This window comes from Onychomys torridus, chromosome 18 (assembly GCF_903995425.1).
Source record: "Onychomys torridus chromosome 18, mOncTor1.1, whole genome shotgun sequence".
Classification (NCBI taxonomy): domain Eukaryota; kingdom Metazoa; phylum Chordata; class Mammalia; order Rodentia; family Cricetidae; genus Onychomys; species Onychomys torridus.
In genome coordinates this window covers 4,713,706-4,738,232 of record NC_050460.1, presented here as the reverse complement: position 1 = coordinate 4,738,232, position 24,527 = coordinate 4,713,706, and the positions used below count along the sequence as shown (strand labels likewise).

The following is a 24,527-nucleotide window of genomic DNA, read 5'->3' as shown; positions in this document are numbered from 1 at the left end:
AAAGATTTGTGGCTGCTGGAGGTGCAGTATTCAAAGCATGACACCTTGCTCCAAATTCAAGGTCACCTCTCCTAACTTGCTTGTTTCTGAGTCTCTGGCCTCAGCCCATCCCAAGCCTGAGAGCAGGAGGTTACGGGCTTCAGACCTTGTTCTTCTCAGCCTAGTCCCTTCTGCTCAGGGGGAATACTGTACAACATCCCTCATGGTTTACCCCAGCCATCTTTCAGAGTCCTCTTTGGTCCTTTGGGCTCCCATCAGACTCTCGTAAGACACAAAGCTTCCAGACATTAAACACTTCATTTTGAAAGACCACACATTACCAACATGAACACTGGGACAAAAAATAATTCTGATCCAGTAGTAAGCTATATATGATAGCCAGTCAGCTGATATAGAACTTTTAGATAATTATTAAAATGAAAACACAATGTAGCAGTTTGTCAAGGAAGAAAACATTCTCCCCCAGTCTTCTCAGACCTTGAGAAGAACATTCTCACACTCCCAGAAGGCTCTCTGAGCCTATGGCAGAAGACTGGGTGCCAGTCAACATGCAGGCTATGCAGTTAAGCAGCCTGAGTCCTTACCAGCCTTTGTCCCAGCTGTGCCTTTGGTGACTACCACATGGCTGACACATGAAAGCTATTAGTTCAACTTAGTTAAAGAAATGAATGGAATGAGTGGGTGAGTGGGATAGGTGGATGAGGGAATGGATGGGTGAGGGAATGGTTGACGGGATAGATGAATGAGGGAATGGATAGATGAGGAAATGGATGGATGAAGATATCCAAGTCTCATTTGTGAGTTTCCAGCTCTGAGGGTGCGTGATCTTCAACCTCTGAGCTTCAGTTTCTGTAAAATTCACAAAACTGTTCATGACTCAGATGATTTCTTTTGGTGAGGGCTGGAGGATAACCTGGTTAGAAAAGCACTCACTTGTCATCAACTTGTGTGATCCCCAGAACCCTCGCCCAAAAGGCCAGTGCAGTAGAAGGTCCTTACAACCCCAGGGCCAGAGAAGTGGAGACAGAGGACCCCTGAGATTGGGTGATCAATCTTTCATATTCATCAAGCCCCAAGCCAGAGAGACACCATATCTCAATAAATAAGGTAGATGGCACCTGAGAAACATCTGGGGTTGTCCTCTGGCCTCCACATGCATGTATGCACATGCTCACCTGAACACAGATACACACACACACACACACACACACACACACACACACACACACACACGAATTCCTATAGCATTCAATAAGCAGATACGGCTTTGCCACAGTGACCGATGCCTTCAAGGCACACAGTGAATGGTACTGGTCATTATGACTCTGTAGGGATGGACTCTGTGGGGATGGCCTTCTCCCCCACCACACACACACACACACACACACACACACACACACACACACACACACACCCGCACACCTCCCCAGATCTTCACAGCCTCTAGATTGTTTCCTGGCATCTTCCGTTTCAGCAAATCCCCTGTTCCGTGTGGCCCAAAGAAGAGTTTAGAATTCAGTGAAGGGTTTCCCTGAAGGAGAAGCCCTGGCCTTGGAAGACCAGAAGTTGCTCCTGGGTTCAGCCTTGTCCCCTGGAGGCCCCAGGCTATCTATCACATGCAGGCACGCACAGGCGTACTTAGGCTTTTGAGGTCAGCTGCACCTGTATTCCTGCCCCAGGAAATGGGGTTGGAGGACCATTTTCCCTGAACTATGGGATGCTGACGCAGTCCCATCCTCCCAGCATGGACCTGGACCTTTTGTCCATGTGTTCTCATGCCAGCTCTGGCGACCTGGGCCTCCCCTCAAGGCCATGTTCCCAGGCTTCAGCAGTAACAGACTCCCCATTCTTCCCTGCCCTTGGCAGACTTGCCACCTCCCACTATGGCAATGCCTGCTGTTGCAGCTCATAGGCAGCTTTCCCCACTCCAAGGGAACAACATGGACTTTGGGAGCAAGCCTGGTCTGTCCCCTTGCCCAGGAGGAAGAGGGCTTGGCCTGGATCCCCTGCTGAGATGGACCCACAAGATTATGCACTTCTCTCAGGGGCTACAGATGACATTCCCTCGGGCATTTCCACAGACAGCCTGAGGCCCTCAAGAATAGCAACAACTGTGAGGAGTGTTGAGGGGATCCCAGCCCCCACCTTTCCCCTCTCACGCCTGCTCGTCCTACTGTCAAGGAGCACTACAACTCAGCTCCAGACTCATACTCTAAAAGTCCACAGTCCGAGGAACAGGAGGTAACAAACTTCATCCACACTCACCAAAAGCATCCAGCAATTTTCCCACTGTCTTCTCCCAGCTCCTGATCTCAAGCCTCACCACTGAACCTCTTCTGGCCTGAAGCCAGAGCCCAACTACTGAGGTGCTCCAGGCAGGGAGGCCTGTGGGCACAGACCCCTGGGGTTGTGCACACCATTGGAAATGACCCTTTCCTCTAGAGGTTCTAGACTCAAATTGAGGCCTGGAGGGTCCCAGTTGCTGCCCAGAAGTACACAGCAGGAGAGGCAGGGCTGATTGTCAGAGTCCCAGAGTACTTAGGACACAGCTGCCTTTCTTAAAGAGACAGTCTTCCTGAGACAGTCTGTGTGGGCAAGACAGGAAGGAAGGAAGGAAGGAAGGAAGGAAGGAAGGAAGGAAGGAAGGAAGGAAAGCAGGGAGGGAGGGAGAAAGGGAGGGAGGGAGGGGAGGGGATGGAGAAAGGGAGGGAGGAAGGAAGTGGGAAGAGGGGAAAGAAAGAAAAGGGAAGGAACCTCAAGGAAGAGCAGGGTGGAGGAGGAAGGAAGAAAAGAGGAGGGAGGAAGGGGAAGAGCGAGGAAGAGGAGGCGACATTCTCCGGGGAAGGCGCTGGGGAAGCAGCAGCGCCCACTAAGCAGGAGCCTGGCCTGGGGTGAGCAGCTTCTCCACCCTGCAGTCACAGGAGGTATGGAGGAGGGAGGATTCTTTGTCACCCCGAGGGCAGCATGCTACCCCAGAGCAAGCCTGGGCAGCTTCCTAAGGAAGTGAGGACTGAGCTGAATGTCACGGGGAGGGGTGGGGTGGGGCACTGTTGCTGGGGCTCCCACTTCACAGATTAAGAAGCCAGGGTCTGGGAGAGTAAACTGCTATGTCCTGGATAACCAGTGCCACAGCCCAGATTAAATTGTATGGGATCAGCCTCAGCCTTCTTGAAAGAGCCCAAGGCAGCCTCTGGAGTCCATCTTTAGACCCCAGGATTGGTTCAAGCCTCAGCACAGCTGACCTTCAACATAAAGGCCTGCTTTCCAATGCCCACTGGAAGAAAACATCCCCAACCTTCTGTACACATATCCACCTTGTATGGGAGGTAGAACTGACTTCGTTTTAGGTCTCTCCCTTCTTTATAACATTCTGTATTATCTACATTTGATTAGAGGCAGTTATTTTTTATAAAGACAAAAAAAAAAAAAACCAACCAAGCTTTCAATTCATATCTCCCATACAAACATCTCAAACAACCCTGAGATTAGACAGAGGAGATAAAACAGTCAGCATGGAAATCCTAAGAGAAAGGAAAGTGTCAGCTCAGCAGGACAGGCCCCTGTCATCCTGTCTAGTTGCCTAAAACCTCCCCTCCTATAGGTCTGTGGGTCTAAAGATAGGTTTTCAGATTATTATTATTATTTGTGTGTGTGTGTGTGTGTGTGTGTGTGTGTGTGTGTGTGTGTGTGTGTGTGTGTGTGTGTGTGTGTGTGTGTGTATAAATGAGTGCAGTTCCCACAGAGGCCAGAAGAGGGTATCTGATCCCTCAGAACTAGAGTTACAGGTAGCCGTGAGCCACCGAACATGGGTGCTGTAAACCAAATGTAGGTCCTCTGCAAGAACAGCAAATACTCTCAACCATTGAGGTATCTCTCAACCTCTAGAAGCAGATTTTAAATAAATTTAAAACAAGTGCATTTTCTTTTGGACAAAATAGAAAGAAAAAGCTTTTATTAAGAAATTAAACTTACTCATTTCTGTATGTTATTTGAGGCCCTGCACAATTTGATCAACACCTCATCTGCAGCTGCCCATGCTCCCCATTTGCCCTTCATACCCTACCCAGCAACCAGATCAGAGGAACAGAGAATGCCATGAGCCTGCCAGGGTTACCCAGTCCTCTTCATTAAAGTACCTGGGTAACTTTCAGAGCCAGGCTGCATCATCCTTCCTGTGATAGCCTCCTGCCTGCCACAGGAACCAGCTGCTCCCTTCTCTGATCTCCAGGGTTTGCTCTGTCCTGTGGGCTGAATGTCCGCGGCTCCCTTGGACTCAGCTTAGTTCACAATGTGATGTAACTCAGAGGCAAAGCCTTTGGAGGTAGTTAGGTCTCAAAGGTGGAGTGTCACAAATGGACTTAATGTCCCTATAAAAGAGATTTCAGAGAGCTACTGCACCCCTAACACCATGTAAGGGCACAGATGAAGATAGCTGCCCATGAACTAGGAGTCCAGCCCTTACCAGATATCAGATCTTCAGGTCCTTCCTCTTGCACTTCCCATTTCCAGAAAGTGAAAATGCATGTTAGCGTCACCACCCAGGCAATTTATTAGAGCGACCTGAACTGATGAAGTCACCATCCAGAGTTTGCTGTTAAGTCTGACATCACTCTAGAGTCTGATTAATTTCATGCCCACACAGTCTTCTATCCAGACACCTAGCACCAGGCATTTAGTGGCATAAGACAAACATGATGGTAATCATAATAATAATAATTGTTTGAGTATGTTGTGTTTGTGTGTGTTTTCAGTTCTTGCTTGTATAGCTTCTATCTTCGACTTTCTAGGCAGCCTAGGTGGGCACTGGAATTATCTGATATAAATGTAGGGTGGACAGTGTTTGAGGTCCCTGCAACTCTACTCTTTGGTTTAGCTTCAAAGACCTGGCCAGGCTCTCTGCCTTGTTTTTAGCTAGACCAGGCTGTTCTGATCCCTGGCCCCTGCCCTCTGCATGCCTCCCCAGCTCAGCCAGGCAGGAGAGCACCAGGCTCAGTGATGCTTTCCAGCTGGTACACAGCTCACAGTCTCTTTGCTAGTGCCTGCTGCATGGCCCAGGATGATCCTTCAAGCTTCCTGGAGGAAAACTTTGTCACCAAACTTAGGCTGGACCCAACCAGGCAGTCATGCACAGCGTTGTCACTGTGAGAGGGCATGGATCAAAGACACACAAAATGCTTGAGCCAGAAAAAACTCCCATGATGCACTGCATCAGCCGCACTCCAGCAAGACGGGAAAACAAGAGCCCAGACTGGGAAGGGACTTGTCAGAAACTCAGAGTGAGATGGTGGCCAAGTGACGTCTGCCCCCTGAATATGAGAAGAGACAATTGCATGGGAGGACACCATAAGGGAGTCACAGAACTCCACGCATTTGCAGGACATTCTTCAGTGGCAGAAATGGTACAATTTCCAAATGCAGCGCCAAGTAGAGAAAACGTGGAATAAAACAAAGAGCAAAGACAGGGTTGGGGATACAGATTAGTGAGCAAAGTGTTTGCCCCACAAGCATGAGGAATTGAGTTCAAATCCCCGGGACCCACATTTAAGCCCACAAGACAGCTGTGCCTATGATTCCAGTGCTGAGGAGGCAGAGACAGGAGGATCCCCTAGAGCTCTCTGGCCGGTTAGTTTACCTGAATGGCTGGGCTCCAGGTTCACTGAAAGACTCTGTCTCACAAAAATAAGTTGTGAGCAATTGAGGAAGACACCTGACATTAATCTCTGGCCTCCACCGGCATGTGAAATGTGTGTGCACACACAGCACATACACACATGCAAATACACAGAATAGAAAGCAGAGGAAGGTTCCAATAACAGATTTGTGTTTAGTCCCTCAGGAGGCCAGGCCACATCCTCACACGTTCCTTTACATGACTCGCCCTAAGAAGTGGGCACGTGGGATCTAAGTCCATGCTGATTTCCACTCTGGCTTAACAGAAAGTGCTGAAATGGGAATACCACAGATGGACACTTCCTTTCATCCCCAGATAGAATTATTCACAGTTGTTTGTGCTGGTTATTGGTGCTTAGTCAGATTCCCTTGGTTCAGGCACGTAGCTTCTGGAACTTACCTGAGTCAGACATATCACTAACCCTGCCCCATAAACTGAGTAGAAATTGGAAATTGTGATGGCTAATGTTGTGTGTCACCAGTCTGGTTATACATGGGGCCAGATCCGAGTCAAACACCAGTCCAGATGCTGCTGAGGGGACTTTTACATAGGACCAAGATTCTAATCTGCAGACTTGGAATAAAGCAGGTTACTCTCCATGGTGCCTGTAGATCCTTTCTGAGTAGCGAAAAGATTTGGGCAAGGAGGAGAGATGGCTCAGTGGTTTGGAGTGCATGCTGTTCATTCAGAGGACCTGAGTTTGGTTCCCAGCACCTGGGTCAGGCAGCTCACAACTACTCCAGGTCCAGGCTATCCTATGCCTTCTTCTAGCTTCCACAGACAGCTAAACACACACACACACACACACACACACACACACACACACACACACACACACAGACACACAATGTTAGAACAAAACACAAATTTTTAGAAGACTTAAAGGGAAAGGGCTATCACCCCAAGAAGAGGGAACTCTACATCCAAACTGTCTTCACATATGAGCTTCAACACAGGCCCATCTATGCGTCTCCAGTCTGCCGCCATTGTGTAGGCTGATTCCATTAAGTAAATCTAGGCAGATGGGTCAACAGCAGATTCTATTGTTCCCACTCTTCAGGAGAAGCCTGACTAATACAACGGTCCTCAGAGACTTAGAGATTTTAATTGGCAAAGGAAAAGTATCTTCACTTTTCTCTCCTGGGCACTTAGCACCAAACATACTTGTAGATCAGGGCAGCATATTATACTTGTTATTATTCTGCGAGGGCATCTGTGATCTTACAGTACCTGGTCACACATGACAGCAGGTGTCCTGACAGAGAATCAGAAGTGTCAAAAGATATAGGGTGCCTGCTGTCTCTGGGTCACCCCTGACTTCCAAGAGCAGCCTTTGCATTGAGTGGATGTACTCCCACAGCCTTTGCATTGAGTGGATGTACTCCCACAGCCTTCTCATTGGGTGGATGTACTTCCACTGCCTTCTCATTGGGTGGATGTACTTTCACAGCCTTCTCATTGGGTGGATGTACTCCCACAGCCTTCTCATTGGGTGGATGTACTCCCACAGCCTTTGTGTTGGGTGGATGTACTCCCACAGTCTTCCCATTGGGTGGATGTACTCCCACAGTCTTCCCATTGGGTGGATGTACTCTCACAGTCTTCCCATTGGGTGGATGTACTCCCACAGCCTTTGTGTTGGGTAGATGTACTTCCTACAAGGCTCCACACTCAAGCCCTCTGCAGATAGTCTGCACTGTGTCCAGGGAACATAGCATTTGAGGACCTTGTACCTCTGCCCTTTAAAGGTTTGGTTTGCCCAGATGGTCTTGAAGGGCTAGCCAGGCTTTTCTGGTCTCCATTTATAGGTATGTTAGGCCAGGGTGTCATTTCCTTAGGCACATCTATCACCCACTTTTTCCCCCCAGAGCTGAGGTCCAAACCCAGGGCCTTGTGCTTGCTAGGCAAGCACTCTACCACTGAACTAAATCCCCAACCCCTCCATCATCATCCACTTTTAAAGGGACTCCTGTTTAATCAACCTTGGTTCCTAAGTGGGTATCCTGACCAGAGCCCTGTTGTCGATCCACAGAAGGCATGCAATAAGAGTGAGAAATAGATGTCTGTTATTTAAAGTCACTGGGATATGGGGATGGTGTGCTACCAATCACAACCAACCTTACACTGACTTGCAGGCTAGTTGTCTTATTGAGATGTGACAGTGTGTAGAGAGACATCCAAGAACGTAAGTAACCACAGTGTATGTCTATGTGTGTCGTGTGTATACAGAAATCCATGGGGCTCAAAACAGTGTCAGATTCACTGGAGCTGGAGTCATAGACAGTTGTGAGCCACCCAATATGGGTACTGAGAACTGAACTCAGGTACGCCTCAGAAAGTACTCCTAACCATTGACCTGCCTGTTCAGTCCTCCATAAAAGAGTTTTGATCTTGGAGTCCACAGCCCTTCCTCTAGCTGCACAGCCTTCCTCTCTGTCAGTCTTGTGGACCTGGGAGTCTTGGCCCAGAATCCAAACACAGTTGTGTCAAGGCCACCAACGATAATCTCAATGGTGAAATGTCCTTAGGACATTCTCTGAGTTCTGCTGGGGACTCTGACCTGGGTCTGGAATGAGAAGCTTTCCAAAGGACAAAACTTTCCACTCGGACAAGAATGCTAAACATGGTTAAAAAAAATACTTGGTACTCAAAATGAGCTGATGAATATTTATAAGCCCAAACCAAAGAAATCTCCCTGAGAGATTTCTTGCTGCATGAGGAGGGTCAAGAGGACCAGAGAGGGATCTGGACACAGTGCAGACTGTCTGAAGAGGGCTTGAGTGTGGAGGCTTGTAGGGGGTACTTCCACCCAACACGAAGACTGCTTCTTGGAAGTCAAGGGTGACCCAGAGACAGCAGCCACCCTATATCTTTCTTATCAGTGGATACATCCTGTCCCCTAATCTTAAATGTACTGCAGAGATAAACTCTGGGGCAGCACAAGATGCCTTGGGCCCCATCTAGTATAGGAAGAATTTAACTTGCCATGGCTTCCAGCTGGGAGTGCTTCCTTATTGCATTCCCCTCACCATCCCTACTTACTCACTCCAGTGGACACTGGTCAGTGTCTGGAGATGTTTTAAACTGTCACAGCTACAGAATGTTCTATAATCTCTGGCATACAAGATAGGGACGCTACTAGTTATTTTACAGTGACAGCTCCCCACCCTACCATACACACATTACAAAAATTATAAGGCCCAAGATAAAAACTCTGATTGAAAATAAATCCCAGTTTATATTTGTGTGTGTGTGTGTGTGTGTGTGTGTGTGTGTGCAAGCATGTAGAAGCCAGTGATCAATGTCCTGGTGTTGCTCTCCCACAACCATTTGCCTTGTGCTTGAGACAGGGTTTCTCACTGGGACCCTCTGACTAGGCTGGGCTGGCTGGCCAGGAAGCCTGTGGGCTCTGTCTGTCTTTGCCTACCAAAGCTTGGCTCACAAGCACACACCACCACATTCGGGGAATTGTGGGAGTGCTAAGGATCAAATTCGGGCCCTCTTGTTTGCATGGCAAGCTCTTCAGCAACAGAGTTATCTCCCAGTCCTAAATCCTTGTTTATAAGGGTGTAAAGGTTAGAAGAACGTTTAGAAAACGATATCCTTTACGGGAAAATATGTATACATATACAGACAGAGACACACCAAAACTAGTCATACTGGAGAGCATTTGCAGAACAGTGTGGTCCATAGTGGTAGGGACTAAATGTCGTGGATGCTGTCCTTTCTTCTCTAGGGACAACCAGAGCAGAGCTGTGGGTCCGTTCCTCAGAAGTTGTCTTTAGGTTTGCAAAGTGAAGAGAAGCATGTTTTAGGAGTTGAGCTGGGAACAAAGAGACCCTCGACCTCAGTGTGACAGAGGGGCTTGTTTGTGGAGTTGCTGGCGAGCACCAAAGGAAGGGGGGGAGAGGGCTGAATGCCATGCCTTTTGGCCAAAATCATCTTTTAGAATAAAGATGTCTAGTATTCCCTTTCAAACTGTTTGCACTATTATAACATAAACACTGTCAGTCTCTCTCCCAAACCCCTGAGAAGTTAGCCATGTTCAAAACCTCTTGGGCTCAGTGTGTGTGTGTGTGTGTGTGTGTGTGTGTGTGTGTGTGTGTGTGTGTGTGTGTGTGTGTGTGTGTAAGTCAGGGACTGGAGCTTAAATTCCACTGTATTACAGAAAGAGGTGTTTTGCATGGAGCAATGAATAGGTCTGACATTTACTGTGGAATGACTGTGTGTCCGGCACCATTAAACTACTTAGCATGCACACCTCCTTGAACATACAGTTGTACTACAGGGAACCACCCTGTATTTGGTACAAGAGGCCTGGGAGAGAGACCCCTGCACAATGGGTGACACATAGAGGAGAATTAGAATCCAGGAGGTCTGACCCTGAACTGTCTCCCCGGCCACTTAAAACTCTTAGTTTGATGGAGATGGGAACCCAGAGCTGGATATGATAAGAAAAGTATCAACTACTTCTGTTTACTGTGGGATCTCAAGCACAGTGACTCAGACTTCCATGTGTACCCTGACTCCATGAGCCTGTTGGTACTCAAGCTGCTAGTACCAGCTGCTTGTAGGAATTGGAGGCGGGCCCTAAGCTGGCAATTTTACTAAGTTCTCTAGTGATCCTGGCCCCAAAGTACCCACATCTGGGGAACTGCTGTCCCCTGCTTGAAGTCAGGGGGACAGGATTCAACTGACTAATTCAAAGACAAGTCTCCTTGAGTGACAGCAGGTCCCAGTATGAGCTATTGAGTGGCTTTGACCAGCACCAGCTAATATGAAAAGAATAGAAGAGGAAGAGAGAGGGTTAGCACACAGGATCCAACCACAAAGACTTCCTGGAAGGAAAGCCATGTGCTAAGAAGTAACAGTGGTGTTACTACATCCCCCAAAATGCCCTGTACACACTCCAGGCAGCAGGGCTCAGCTTGCAGCTCCCTCACTTGGGGGACCACAGGGCACTGGGATGACCCGGCTTCATGTTGCAGGGCTTCTTAAACTCTTTATACACGCTGACCTCTTTTGCCTGAGAAATTTTTACATGACCCTGGGTTTATGAGTATAGGAAACAGGTACCCCAACCAAACATTTACTGATAACTAAAGATATGGAAATTTTCCTTTAAAACAATTCTTGGGGGTTTACCGAGAGATAGCTTGGAAAGTAAAGGCTCGTGCCACGTGATGATGTTAGCCTGACAACCTGAGCTGGATGCTCAGAACTCATATAAAGGAAGAGAGAATGACCCCACAAAGTTGTTCTCTGACCCCCACATAGACATGCACACACACACACACACACACACACACACAATAATTCTTTTCACATGCATGTAATTTCAACCCTCATTAAAGATAAAAGCACATTTCCACACTAATGAGAGGGATGAGTGTCTGCTTAGTTTTGTCGGCTTGACACAAACTGGAGTCACCTGGGAAGAGCGGGCCTCAGCTGAGGAACTGGCTCCGTCAGATCGGCCTGCGGAACATCTGCAGAGCATTTTCTCGATTGCCTATTGATGTGAGAGAGCAAAGACTGGAGGGGTCACTTGCCTCATGTTAGGCTGTGTGGTCTCATGAGGAGGAACGGAAGTGTGTAGACGCTTCTAGTCCTGAGATGACAGGCGTACAGGCTACTTCTGTTCTTCTCTGGTTCTAGAGATTTTTCACAACAGTGCAGGAGTCAGGGCAATCGCAAGAGTCAGTTCTCTCCTCCCACCGTGTGGGTCCCAGGCATTGAACTCAGAGCCTCAGACTTAGCAGCAAGCACCTTTACCCACTGGGCCATCTCGAAGGCCTGAGTTGGTCTTTTATAGTCAGGAGGGAATAAATAGTGCCTTTAATGAAACTCTCATCCTCTCCCAAAGCTTTTAACCACTCCGTCCCCACCCCGCTTCCTCTTTGCTCTCATCCTCTTTTTTGACTCATGGATACATTTAGGAGGCTGCACTGGACCTGTCCTGGGAGACTTTGGTCTCAGTTTACCTCCTAGTATCATAAACTGAGCTGCAGGGATGTGAGAGGAGAGGCTTCCTCTCCACAGATGGGCAGCCTGGGATCACTACCCACTCTCACTATCAGGGCTGCAAGCCACCCCAAACCATTCACAGACTTCTGCATGCAATGAGTCATCCACACCATGAGGAACTGCACAGAAAGGGACCCGGATGTAAACAGAACTGTGTAAACACACAGCACACGGACACACATGTGCATTTACACACCCACACAACAGTTTTGCTACAAGATGCTTCTCCATTCCAGAAGTGCCACTGGGTTTGTTGGTGCCCTCAGATGACCTGGGAAGGCTAGTTCCCGGTTGTGGTTAGAGAGGGGGTGGGCAGTTGGAGAGGGGGCTTCGGGGAGAGCCAATCCACTTCCTTCTGGATCTAAAGTCCGCATTATTTTCCTGGCCTGGACCACTGCTGCTTCCCAGAGTTGAGCCTCTCACTGTCTTGGTGGCACACATGCTCCCCAGGAATGCCTGGCTGCTCAAGGAGGAATTCTTGTGTAGTTGAGATTCTTGGAAGCAGGACAAAGACTAATGAATGACTGGCCCTGCTCTTGTTCTGCAAACCCTTGGGGCTCACAGCAGTGTGTGTGGGTGTGTGTGTGTGGAGGCTGGAAAAGGAGAAGGGTGTTGGAGGCAGAGCAGAGGGTGGCAGGGTGAGACAGTTCAGGTTACCAGCTGATCCACTCCTGACACCCTGCCTGGTGGAATGATAAGGCCAGAGCCTTCGAGTTCTATGTCACAACAGAAGCTAGGTGGCTGGAGGTCAAGTCCATCACAAATGGAGATGGTTGGGACCTCTGGCCCACCGTGTCTAAAGTTCCTGCTGGGCTGTAGGTTATTTGACTCCAGGCAAGTCACTTACACTCTCGGGACCCCAGTTCCCTCTTCTGTAAAAGGGGATCACAGCCACCGCAGAGCTGTAGCAGGAGGTGGGCCAAGAGGAGCAAGGGCCCAGCTCAGCATCTGCACAGAGTGGCTTCTGAAGAATGCTGGGTGCTACTGGGGGATTCCAGAATGGAAGTCTTTAGGACCCTTGATGTAGGCACTGAGTACCAGCATGGCACAAGCAAGGGGGTAAGCCCCTGGGCAGGACAGCCAAGCGGATGCTTTCTTCTTCTTAAGCTGTCCAGGTCCTCCACCTGTGCAAAGCCACTCTACCCTGTGGCCCACCCTCTGCACCTCACATGCCTAATTAGATACATAGCATGGATGTTGAGGTTGAAGCTCCTGGGGGAAGCTGTAGAGTCCCTGAGTCCCCAGGGTCTTTAGCATGAAGATGCTCAACTTAAAGCATCTGGCTTCCTAGTGAACAGATAGAGCAGGAATAGAGAGCTCTGGGGGTTCTGAAACTGTCCTGGAGAACAGGGAGCCTAAGAGACTCCTGCCCCCACCCCCAGAAGCCCTAGTGACCCAGGAAAACAGAGCATATTGGGGAGGGTCTTTGGTCTGATGGAAAAGGCAAAATATGAATGGAACAGACCTAAGAGCACAGCAAAATGGAAGCAGATAAGGCTGGGGCTGTTCTTCAGCGCTCCCCTAGCATGCACAGAGCCCTGGGTTCAATGCCTGGCACTAGAGAAAGCAGGCATGGTGGCACTTTCCTGTAGTCCTAGCACTTAGCAAGCAGAGGTAAGAAAACTAAGTAGAAGTTCAAGGTCATCCTTGGCCACAAAGTGAGTTTGAGCTGGAGATCAAAACAAGTCATTTCCTTTCTAAGGGCCTCTCACATGCTGGGGGACATGAGGTGATCCTAGGACCCACATTCCATGAAATTCATCCTGGGAGACTGCAGGGAGGACAGTGCGGGGTGGAGCTGCCCTCCAGTGTCCCCCACAAGTTCTCCCCAGCAGTCCCCCCTACTTTGCCTGTGGCCTGACTGAAGAGAACAGGCACTTTTCCATGAGATGGGAATTTACATAACCTCCGCATGGTAGCCATGCTGGGGGCTCTGGTTACAGTGGAGGCTTTAAGGGAGATGGATGGCTGGATGGTGCAGGCCGAGAGGAAAAACAAACTCCACATGAGGTTCTCATTTTCTGTAGCCACGTGAGAATGGCCCTGTGGATCCAGCTATAAATACCCCCAGCTGCCACTGCCACAGGATGGAAACACACACACACACACACACACACACACACACACACACACACACACACACACCGTGAGCACACACGCCTCCTCTTAGAGTTCCTGGACTAGAAATGCAGATCGACATTTTAAAGAATCGTGCTCTCTGTGGAGGGCCTCAGCTTGGGGCATGGTGGGAAACTCCTACAAGGCTGGAGAGACGGCTCAGTGGTAAAACACTTGCAGTGTAAGAGGAAGAACCTGAGTTCGGATCCCTAGAACCCACTTAGAGCCAAACATGGTAGCACACACACATCTGTAATCCTGGTACTCTAGTGGGGAGATGGGAGAAGGAGATGGAGAGTCTTGGGAAGCTTATGAGCCAAACTAGCCTAGTGTGTGCAGCCCCAGACAAGGGACTCCGAGTCACATAAGGGTGCCCAAGGGTGTCCTCTGCCATCCACGTGCAGGCTGTGACAGAGCTTGAGGAAGGGTCTCCCAGTGATGACCACAGTAGAAGATGGCCCAGCCCCACACCCCAGGAACACACTGTGGCCATGAGTGGGGCAGAGAAAAAGGATTTAAGGAGCACATGTGGTCCAGGATAGGTATGAATGCAGCCCAAGAAAAAGTCATAACCTTAAAACATTATGAGATATTATTGAAATTTAAAAAACTCAATTTCAAGGTTATCCACCATGAACTTCTAGGTAACAGCATGGCCTAGAGACTGAAGACCCCTGGAGAGAGAAATAGAGTGGACACATGAGTCACTCAGTGATACCTCAAGTAGGGGCCAAGGAAGGGGTTTGTACATGGCTATGGAGAGGGTGTCCATGAAGGAATCTAGAAGGAATGCAAAGGGGGAATTGGAATGGACTGGGAAAGCGGCTTCATTGACTATACCTGGTTCTTGGGCAACCATGGAGGACATAACATTGGTCCTCAGAAGCAACCTGGAAAGTAGAAGCTCCAGTTCCCTTCCTGTGTGGTAAGCAGCTAGAGGGTGCCAGCCAGAAGCAGATGGAGCATTGATGGTTCCCCCTGAGTTCCTCTGTCAGTCAAAGATTCATGTAGGTAGATGTCACCAGCCATGGCATCCCTCAGCCATGAGGATCCAACCCAGATCCAACATCTACAGCATCATGTACACAGGATCCAGGAGCCCAAGTGGTTTCCAGGATTTGTGTATGCTATGGACGACAAAGCTTTGGGCCTCAGTGTGTTTGCTTGGCTTTTGGTTAGCCTGGAATGCTTCCAGACTCAACCTGTGGAGGGGAAGCAACAGTCTGATCAACGGGGTCCATAGTGCTAACTGTCACCAATGCCTCTTTCCTCTTTCATTGAACATACCACTCTCTGGTCTGAGGCCTTGACTGGCCAGTCTGAACATGCCACCCCCGACTTTGGCCCCTGCTCTTCTTTCACACAGTTTTAGCCTGTTTCTGGATGTGACTTTCATACTAGAGAAGCTATCTAATGGAGAGACAAATCAGCCGTTAAGAACACTTGCTAGGAAGAGATGGTGATACATGCTTTTGATCCCAGTACCAGGAGGCAGAGGCAAGCGGATCTCTGTGAGTTTGCGGCCAGCCTGGTCTCCACAGAGTTCTCAGACAGCCAGGGCTACACGATGAGACCCCACCCCCTTTTAAAACCACTTGTCACTCTCGCAGATAACCTGCATCTGGTTCCCAGCACCCACACTGAATGGCTCACAATCACCTGTAATCACAAGTACAGGGCATCTGACATCTTCTGGCCACTGTGTGTCAGCATTCAGGCATTTATACCTTCCTGCCCTCCAGGACCAAGCAGCAGCCAAGATGCTACTCTCCCTATGCACATGTTCTATATCCCCTTAAAAAGTGAGCACCTTCTCTCCCTGCTCTCTCTCTTCCATGGGCTCTTGCTCACAGGCTGCCTCTGCACCTCTATCTGTGCTGTCCCTCATGTGAGTTCTCACATGAGTTCTGTTGCATGGTATGGCTTTGTGGCACCCCTTGGCTCCAATTCACCAAGGTGCCTCCTGTACCCGTCTTTATATCATTACACTGCGTGCTCCTGCACTCACAGGCACATACACACACAGACATACATACACACCTAAGTAAAAAGCCTCAGTCTTTTAAAAGAGAGGTCCAGGCCACTGATGACACTGGATTACTGCATAAGCAAAAGAAATCGAAAGCCTAGCTGACAGAGCAAGCCCGATCATCTTCGTATTCAGTGCAGCTAAACACAAACTTCAAGAATTGGTTCTGTGGTGTGCATCTCAGGGAAAGTCCCCCTGGGTAAGTACATGGGGGATGATAGTGTAGATACCCTGGAAACAGTGCATTTCCACTGGCTTTCTCTGAGCACTGGGGCTCTGGAGGAGTAAGAGGAGGGTGCATGGGGGGGATCCTGCTCAAAAACTTATTAGCCATTCTGAGAACCCACATTAAGAAGCAACAGAATAAATGAGCCCATCAGGTTTCTCTTTGGATCACTCCTGAGCCTCGCTCTAGAGGGGCACACTCCCAGGCTCGCTTTGCCTTGGCATGTCCTTGGGTGTTACAAGAGGCAATGAACCAGAAGGAAATGGGAGGGGGTACTTCCTGGGATTCTGCAGAACTTTCTTCCAATCAATTGACTGACTCTGATCTCCAGATGAAACAAACAGTGATAAGGACCAACCAAAAGAGTCTAAGGTATTTGTGGCAGTGTGCTCCACGCTATGCTTCGTGGGGTAACCCTGTGCAAGCCTCTGGCCACTCAGTGAGGAAGGTCCTCTTATTCTGCCCTGTTTACAGTGAACGACCATGAGATCTACTGAGAGAGAGAGAGAGAGAGAGAGAGAGAGAGAGAGAGAGAGAGAGAGGGAGTGAGCCCAGGTCACACAGCTAGCAGGTCACGGGATGGTCAAGGACTCTTTCTCCAAAGGCACCGACCCCCGCTTTGGTGGCTCCATCCTTCAGCGATGGCCCTCGTTCTTTTGTACACTCTCATCTCCCCTGCTGTTGCCTGTCAAGTGTCCCCTCCTCTTAGGACTGCACAGCAAAACTTGATTAATGGATTGGAGATTCTCAAGGGTGGACTCAATAGCCCAGGCATTCGGAAGTGCTGCCTCCTTCCTCTGTCCCTTGCTCTGATTCTTAGAAGGCATGTCTGCAACCTCAGGAGCACTCAGCCCAGGATGCTTCTCTGAAATTTATCTCAGGCATTTTGTTGTTTTGTTTGAGAAAGCGTCTCATGTAGCCCAGGCTGTCCTCCAACTGGCCATTGTAGACCAGGCTGCCATTGTACTCAGGATATCCTGCCTTTACATTCTACCCCCAAGTGCTGAGATTACAAGCGTGTCACCAAGCATCACTGTCTTCACAGGAGGAAGGCAAAACTGAGGTGAGAAGGATAGGAGATGAGAGGAGGGGGATGAGGAGTGAGGAGGAAGGAAGACACTGCAGGAAGCTGAGCCTTGGCCTGGCACAAACATCTTCCGAGCCACACACTCATTCTTCATTGCTCATCATAACCAGTGTCTCTCAGAGAAGGCTCCAAGCAGGACTCAAGCCCATCTGCTCCAGGATCCCGCCAGGCTCGGCCTCAAAACACCTTCCGTTTAACCACAGAACAAAGCACAAGGCTCTAACCATGGCTTGAGCTCTTTTTCCTCTACCCGCTGCCTGACTTACTCATCTAAGTTGTTTGAAACCAGCCAGCCAAAGCCCTTAGTGCAAAATGTCCCAAAGCTATTCAGTGTGAACCAAAAGGGACATCTTCAAACTGGGATGGTGGTTAATGAGAAAAATGTATGATTTGCAGACCCGGGTTCAACCCCCAGACCATCATTAAGAAGCTGGACTCAGCTGTGCATGCATGTAATCCCAGGGCCATGGACTGGAGCTGGTGGCCAGCCAACCCAGCCTAGTCAGTGAGCTCCAGGCAAGTGAGAGAACCTGCCTCACAAAGCAAGGCAGAAAGCTCTTGAGCAGCAACACCTAGGGTTGTGCTCTGGTCTCCAAAGCACACAAGCACACGTGTCCATGCACTCACATACACACTCTCATGAACGCAATGCATGCACACACATGTGTACACACACACACACACACACACACACACACACACACACACACACAATCACAGGACTTCATACTCGGCCTAGTCTTCTGAGCTGCAGTAGATTTAGAAATAGACGCTGACTTGTGCCTCTCCGTGTACCCACTACCTCTAGGACACTCACCACAAATGTGCATTCCAGGTGCCTGGCCCTGCACAGAGGGATTTGACCCACAGGAAGCATGCATGCTGTTTGTAGGGCCAAGGGAGAAAGACCCCCGGGAAGTTATTTCCCATCTGTATTCCCACCAATTATTGGGTTTGGCAGTAACCATGTCCTGTTGAGAAAGCGCATTTTCAGAGCCTTGTACTAGCCACAAGGGATGCTCTTTCTCAAGGTGTCTTGTATAGGTACGGGACTGTAACTCCTCTTTGTGGCTCCTCTTTTTTTGCCTCAACATTTCTGTCCTCCTCATCTCTTTGCAGATGGTCTGTTCATTATATTCTTATCAGTGATGTCCTTTGGGGAGTGTCCACTGTGTTCTGATATGATCCAAAGTTTTAGAGTCTTAGAGACAATACCCATTCTTAGAACAATCGTACTCCCATGATCGGCTCAAACAAGATCCAATTTCATGTGCCTTTCATCTTTTTAATTAAGGTGAATTATATGTTGTAGAAATAGCAGGATGTAGACAGAAAAGCCACCCACATCTATAGCCCCCAGAGTAGGCACCAGCTCACTGACTGGGGCTCACTGTTGCAGAGCTGAGAGCTGAGGATCATAGGTGGGCCAAGGCAGAGGCTGTAGATTAGCGGCTGGGGGCATCCCAGGCTAACACAGGGGGTGGAACTTGGACTGGGCTCAGTCTCTATCCCAGGGAAGGAGCACTGTCAGCAGGAGTGAGGGGCACACAGGAGCTGGACCTGCTGTGTTTCTGCCAGAAGCCATCCTAGCTCCATGGTCACAGCAAAGAAAGCGAACAGCCCAAGGGAGGGCACATTGCCACTCTGGGCAGGCACTTTGCCACTCCAGGTGGGCACAATGCCACTCAGGGTGGGCACAGAGCCCTGGCTGCACACAAAGCAAAGGCCCCAGGTAGGGAGAGCGCTTCCCAGAGACCAGGCAAAGAGGAGACTTCTGCACCCTTGAGCAGTGAGCAGCTGTCTGTGATGTCCCACACTGAGCACAGGGACTCCAGGAGTTGGGGAGACAACTAAGTTTATAAGTGACTTCCATGAAAGCATGAAGACCTGAATTGGAGTCTCCAATGCCTTTCTTTGTAAAAGTGGGGTGCAGCCATGTGTCTCTATAACCCCAGAGCTGGGGGTGAGGAGAGACAGAGGAAGGAGGATCCATAGAGTGAATTGGCTTGTCACCCAAGCCAAGATGATGAGTGCTGGGTTCAGTGAGAGACCCTGTCTCAAAAAATAAAGTGGAGGGTGATGGATCAAGGAAGACAGTTGATGTTGGCAACGGCCTACACACATACACAGGCTCATACACACATACACATATACACACATACATACGCATATACATGCATACACACACACACACACACACGCACACACACACACACATATTTATACCACAAACACACTGAATAAACATTTGTGGCCTACCAATCAGTATAAGAAATAAAATGTTACTGGTGTAAGCAGCCTTTGCCTGGTTCTCCTCACCTTCTTCTCTAGAATGGGGTCCCTGTCACTTGTCTGACATTTGTGATTATTTACCATTATTGTTTGAAAGAGCCACCCCCCCCCTATGATTTTTAACACTTGGTCCCCAGCTGGCAGCAGTTTGGGGAGGTGACCTACATGGCAGAAACGGGTCAGTGAGGTGGCAGAAGGCTTTACGGGCTGACTATCTCTTTTGTGAATCCAAGTTCTCTGCTTCCTGACCTGCTGCCTCGCTCCTCCACCACTCTGAGTGGAGCCACTTGGGTGGTCACACTTTCCCACCTACCACGCTGTGTCTCCTGAAACCCTGAGCCAGGACAAACCTTCTCTCCCTGCTTGAGTCATTTCCGATATCTGTTTGGTCACAGCGTGATGAAAGCAAATAATACATTCTCCAGTGTGATTTTACACTTCAATTACCCACATAAACATCTGACAATGAAAGAATACTATTTAATGTTATAGGGACTGCCAGTGACATGCTTCTGCAACTTGGTTTTTTGTACTGAATATTGCATTGTGCAATATAGAGCTCAGTAGCGTGTCTTTCAAAGGTCCTCATTTGAAAAAACAAATTGCACCCTATCATTTTCTATTATCTGTTAGTACCAACTGATTTATCTTCGGGTGGATGATAGACACTCAGACTACTTTCATGCTCTTAGAACCACGCTGTGGAGAATAACCCTAAACACATCTCCTTTTTTAACAGACATTAACATTTCTCTAAACTTAAAGAGACATGAAATTGCTGGGTTAGAGGCTAAGTGGCATCCTCAGTTTTATAGCTAAAACCAAATTACCTTTCAAAATAAAATGTTATATCCATTTAATATCATCTTTCATGGGAAGAAGTTCTCTTTGGTTCTATCTCCAATGTACACATATACAAAGTTTTGAGCAAATCTGTGTATGGAATGGGTCTCCTTGTGTCTTGTGATTTTTAATTTTTTAATTATTTCTTTTATTTTATAGATGTTTTCCTTGAATGTGTGTGAGTGTACCATGTGTGTGCCTGGTGCTCGCTGAGGTTGAAGGAGGGAGACAGGCTTCTGGAACTGGAGTTACAGGTTGTTATGAGCCACCACGTGGGTGCTGGGAGCAGGTCCTCTGCAAGAGCAATGAGTGTTCTTAACCACTGAGCCATCTCTCAAGTCCTGTGCCATGTGGTTTGAATCTGTGTACTTCCCTGATTCCAAGTAAGCTTGGGCATCCTCTCATGCAATTATCAATGCATAGCCTTGTGTTAATGTTACAGCTACTCTACACTTCCACGATCCAGAAAGCCAAAAGAATTTTTCTTTATTTTATAGAAGTTTGGACTCACTTCTTTGCTGGAAAATCTAGGGAGAGACGGTAGAAGCAGAAGAAACTGCCTTCACACACTGTGAGACAGGGAGCTTGTCAGTGAGCACCACAGCAGCCATGAAGACCCGGGAACAGAAGTCCCAGTGGTCCCCAGACAATGTGAGGAATGCCTTGTTTTGTAGACCTCATTGGCCTTGTCAACAAGGGATTCAGGATGCTCTCACTGAGCCCCTCACTTGTGAGACACAGGCTTGTAGAATCAGGAATGATGAAGCCATAGGAGGCGCCTGTCCATCTTTCTGCTGTAGGAAGGAAGTAACTATGACTACCATTGCAGGGGTGACGCGCTCCTCCCACAGTGGCTACCGGGAAATGGTGTCTTTTCATTTACAAACACCCAAAAAGAGAATCAAAACACCTTCAACTTCTGGTGGGCCCCTCCTCCGCTCCTGGATCCTTCTCCTGGAATACTTTGGAATAGTTTGAAGACTCTGCTGTCTATGAGACCCCAGTTCAAGGATGGTGGTGAGCATATGAACTAGTCTGTAAGTGCAGATCCTCACGTCACTCACCTCCATGGTTCCAGGGGCACTCAACTTTTGCTGCTTGGAAGGAGGCTCCTCTGCCATGCTGCATACCATTCTCTAAGTTTAATGTTAAGCACCAGAGGAAATTAAAAGCCTCACTTGCTTGAGATGTAGATGGCATCTAAAAGAATATCCCTGGGGGTACCTATTTCCCATCAAGTCTTGCCTGGCTTCTAGAACCCAGAATCCGGGGTGGAAGAAAACAATCCAATGAGTGATGCATGAGGTGTGCACATCACCCTGGGAACCATTCTAAACACATTTTAAAAAATCCTTTGCAGCTGGCAAGATGGCTCAGTTGGTAAAAGCACTTGCTGCCTAACCTGGTGACCTGAGTTTGATCCCTGGGTCCCACACAATGAAAGGAGATAACCAACCATCTATAAGCTGTGCTCTGACCTCCACACACATGTACCCCTTCACACACACAACTAAATAAATACATTTTGCTTTTAAAAAAGTCTACATCTCTTTGCTTGTGTGTGTTTATATGGTATGTGTGTTCATGTGGGCACCCACATGTGTGCCTGTAAATGCCAGCCTGTTCATGCCACGGCACACATGTGGAGGTCAAGGGACAGCCTCGGGTATTGCTCCTCACCTACCTGTTCAAGAGTGTGTCTTTGTTGTTCACTGCCCTGTATGCCAGGATAGCTGGCCCATGAGCTTCTGGAGACACTCCCACCCTACTTCCCAAGCTGCGGGAGGAGAGTTTGTAATTACAGATGTGCCATACAGCATTCAGCTTTCCACCTGGGTTCTGGGGATCTGAACTCAGCCCTCAACTAGCATAGCAAATGTTCACTGAGCTGTTTCTCCAGCCAGTTCTGAGTACTTTGAACATATTAATTCAGCCTTCCTTTGAAGGTACATATCATGGCTACCACCACTTTACAGGTGAGGAAACAGGGCTCTGGTTCCAAGGCTGCCCTTCTAGTGAGTAACATTGCATCCCATTCTTCAGACTCACAGAATCTACAGCAGAGGCCTTCAACTATACAGAAGCTCCTACTGAACACAGCCAAGCTTGGCCATGTCTCTCGCTGTTATTCCAGAATCTGGTGGAATGCAGCTGTGGACTTAATAAGAAATTAATTACTCTTTTCTTCCTTATATGTGACACTCACGTCAAATCCCTATGGCCTTGAAAATTTTGCTGATTCCCTCTTTATTTATTAGGGTTACCACAGACACTGTCCGCTCAACTCAGCACACACTGTCTGGCACCAAGCTCCCCTCACAGTGCCTGACCACAATCCTTAACAGCTAAGAGTTAACCAAACTGTGCAATGTACTGCACACTATTGCCCAACGTGACATATTCTAGTCCTGTGCCCCAGGATGACCATCAGTTCCATTCCACAGGTGACTATGACTGAGGCTGAGGAATGCTCAGTGGCTTCTAGAAGATGGGTGAGTTCCTTAGGGGAAGGCAGAAGTTCTCTACCTCCTTGTCCTGAGCGCCAACATACACATTCCACTACAAATTTAATCAAGCCTTTATTCTTTGTCCTTTTTACACACATATACCCACATGCACACATACACAACTCATTGATTTTTCCAGACCAATGGAATACTAGTCAGCTCAGAAAAAGGAAAGAATCATGGCTAAGCCCTCATTTCTTGTACATGGACAGACCAGGCAGAGGAGAGAGTGAAACAAGGTCACACATTGGTAAAGGTATGCGTAGCAGGTGCTCCTGAGAGCAGTCATGAGTGCCATAGTGACTAATGTGAATCCTGGCCTTCTAGAAGCTTCACAGGAGAGGGGACAACAGCTTACCACAGTTTCATCTGGCAGGGAAAGGTATGAAAGGGGAAGAAAAGCAGACCCAGGCTTAGTATGAACAAGAAGCCTTGCCCAGGACTCCAGACAGACATTATGGATTAAAAATAAGCCAAAGAGGGTTGGGGATCGGTGCAGCTGGTCCAATGCTTGCCTAGCATGCATGAAGCCCTGGGCTCAATTCCCAGCACTGCAGGAACTGGCATGGTGCACATCTGCAATCCCAACACTTGGGAGATGGAGTTAGGAGGATCAGGAGTTCAAGTCTCTATGTAGCCAGGGATGCCCTTGCTACTTCCAGGGCACGAACAGCATCCCGGTCCACTGGGGACGACCTGAATTAGTGCCCGTTTCCCCACCTTCCCACACAGCAAGCGCCCTTTTTACACTCAGGAGAGTCCTGGTGTGACATGACATGACAGCAAATTGCATGCTTGCCTCTGCCTTCCAGGAGACTCGTGACTTTCTCCAGCAGTCCCTGGGTAGAAAAGCAGTTTGGCTTCCCAAGGCCACTGGGTTGCCTTATTTGGGCTCTTCTTCCCACGACATCTCCTCTCACTGTCTACACGGGTCCTAAGGAGACAGCCCCAGGGAGCACCTAAGCTAAAAGAAGACCCCCACAACAGGGATCCTACAGTGTGCAGCTTCCAGTCAGGCATTTCAGATCCCTACCCTGGCTCTGACAGGTCTCTTCCTATATGATTCAGGCAAAGCCACTGGCAGGATGGCTCAGCAGGCCAAAGTACTTGCCACATAAGCCTGACAGCTAATCCCCCGAAGCACACAATGGAGGAGAGACTGACTCCTGAAGGTTGTTCTGTGACTTCCACATGTGCATTGTGGCACACACACACACACACACACACACACACACACCATGCACACACACACAGAATGGGGAGGAGAGGGAGGAATACTCATGTCTACTCATCCAAGCTTCAGGCTCCTCATCCATGAGAACTTAAATATACTCATCTCAAAAGTTTGCTGCAATGATATAGTTATGCACAGAAAGCAAAAACACCAAGCGCCATGTCTAGTCTAGAGGACTGCCTCTTGCAAGATTCCCAGAATGTGCACTCTCACATAGGAGGTGCATAAAGGAGTCGTCAGCACCAACCACATGCACTACTAGGTCTTACCTGTTTCCTCATCTTTGAGGAAACGGAGGGGCTGGAGAGACGACCCAGGGATTAGGACCACTTGCTGCTCTTGCAAAAGGCCAGGTTTATGCCCAGAACCCACACTGGGCAGCTTACAACTGACTGTAAGTATAGCTCCAGCGGATCTGACACCCTCTTCTGGACGCTGTGGGTACCACACTCATATGCTCATACACACAGACAAACATACAAATAAAACAAAA

At 48.6% G+C, this 24,527-nt stretch overlaps 1 protein-coding gene across 5 annotated transcripts in view; it reads right to left on the bottom strand.

The window, feature by feature from the left end:
- Positions 1 to 24,527, bottom strand: part of Daam2 (dishevelled associated activator of morphogenesis 2) — a 113,743-nt gene that overhangs the window by 76,362 nt on the left and 12,854 nt on the right. The window contains exon 1 of one of the 5 annotated variants that reach the window (XM_036167263.1): positions 2,266 to 2,385. The exons of the other annotated variants lie outside the window; for them this stretch is intronic. The gene's annotated coding sequence lies outside the window, so the exon portion shown is untranslated. Of the gene's footprint in view, positions 1 to 2,265; positions 2,386 to 24,527 lie in introns of those variants that run through there. 5 annotated transcript variants of the gene reach the window in all.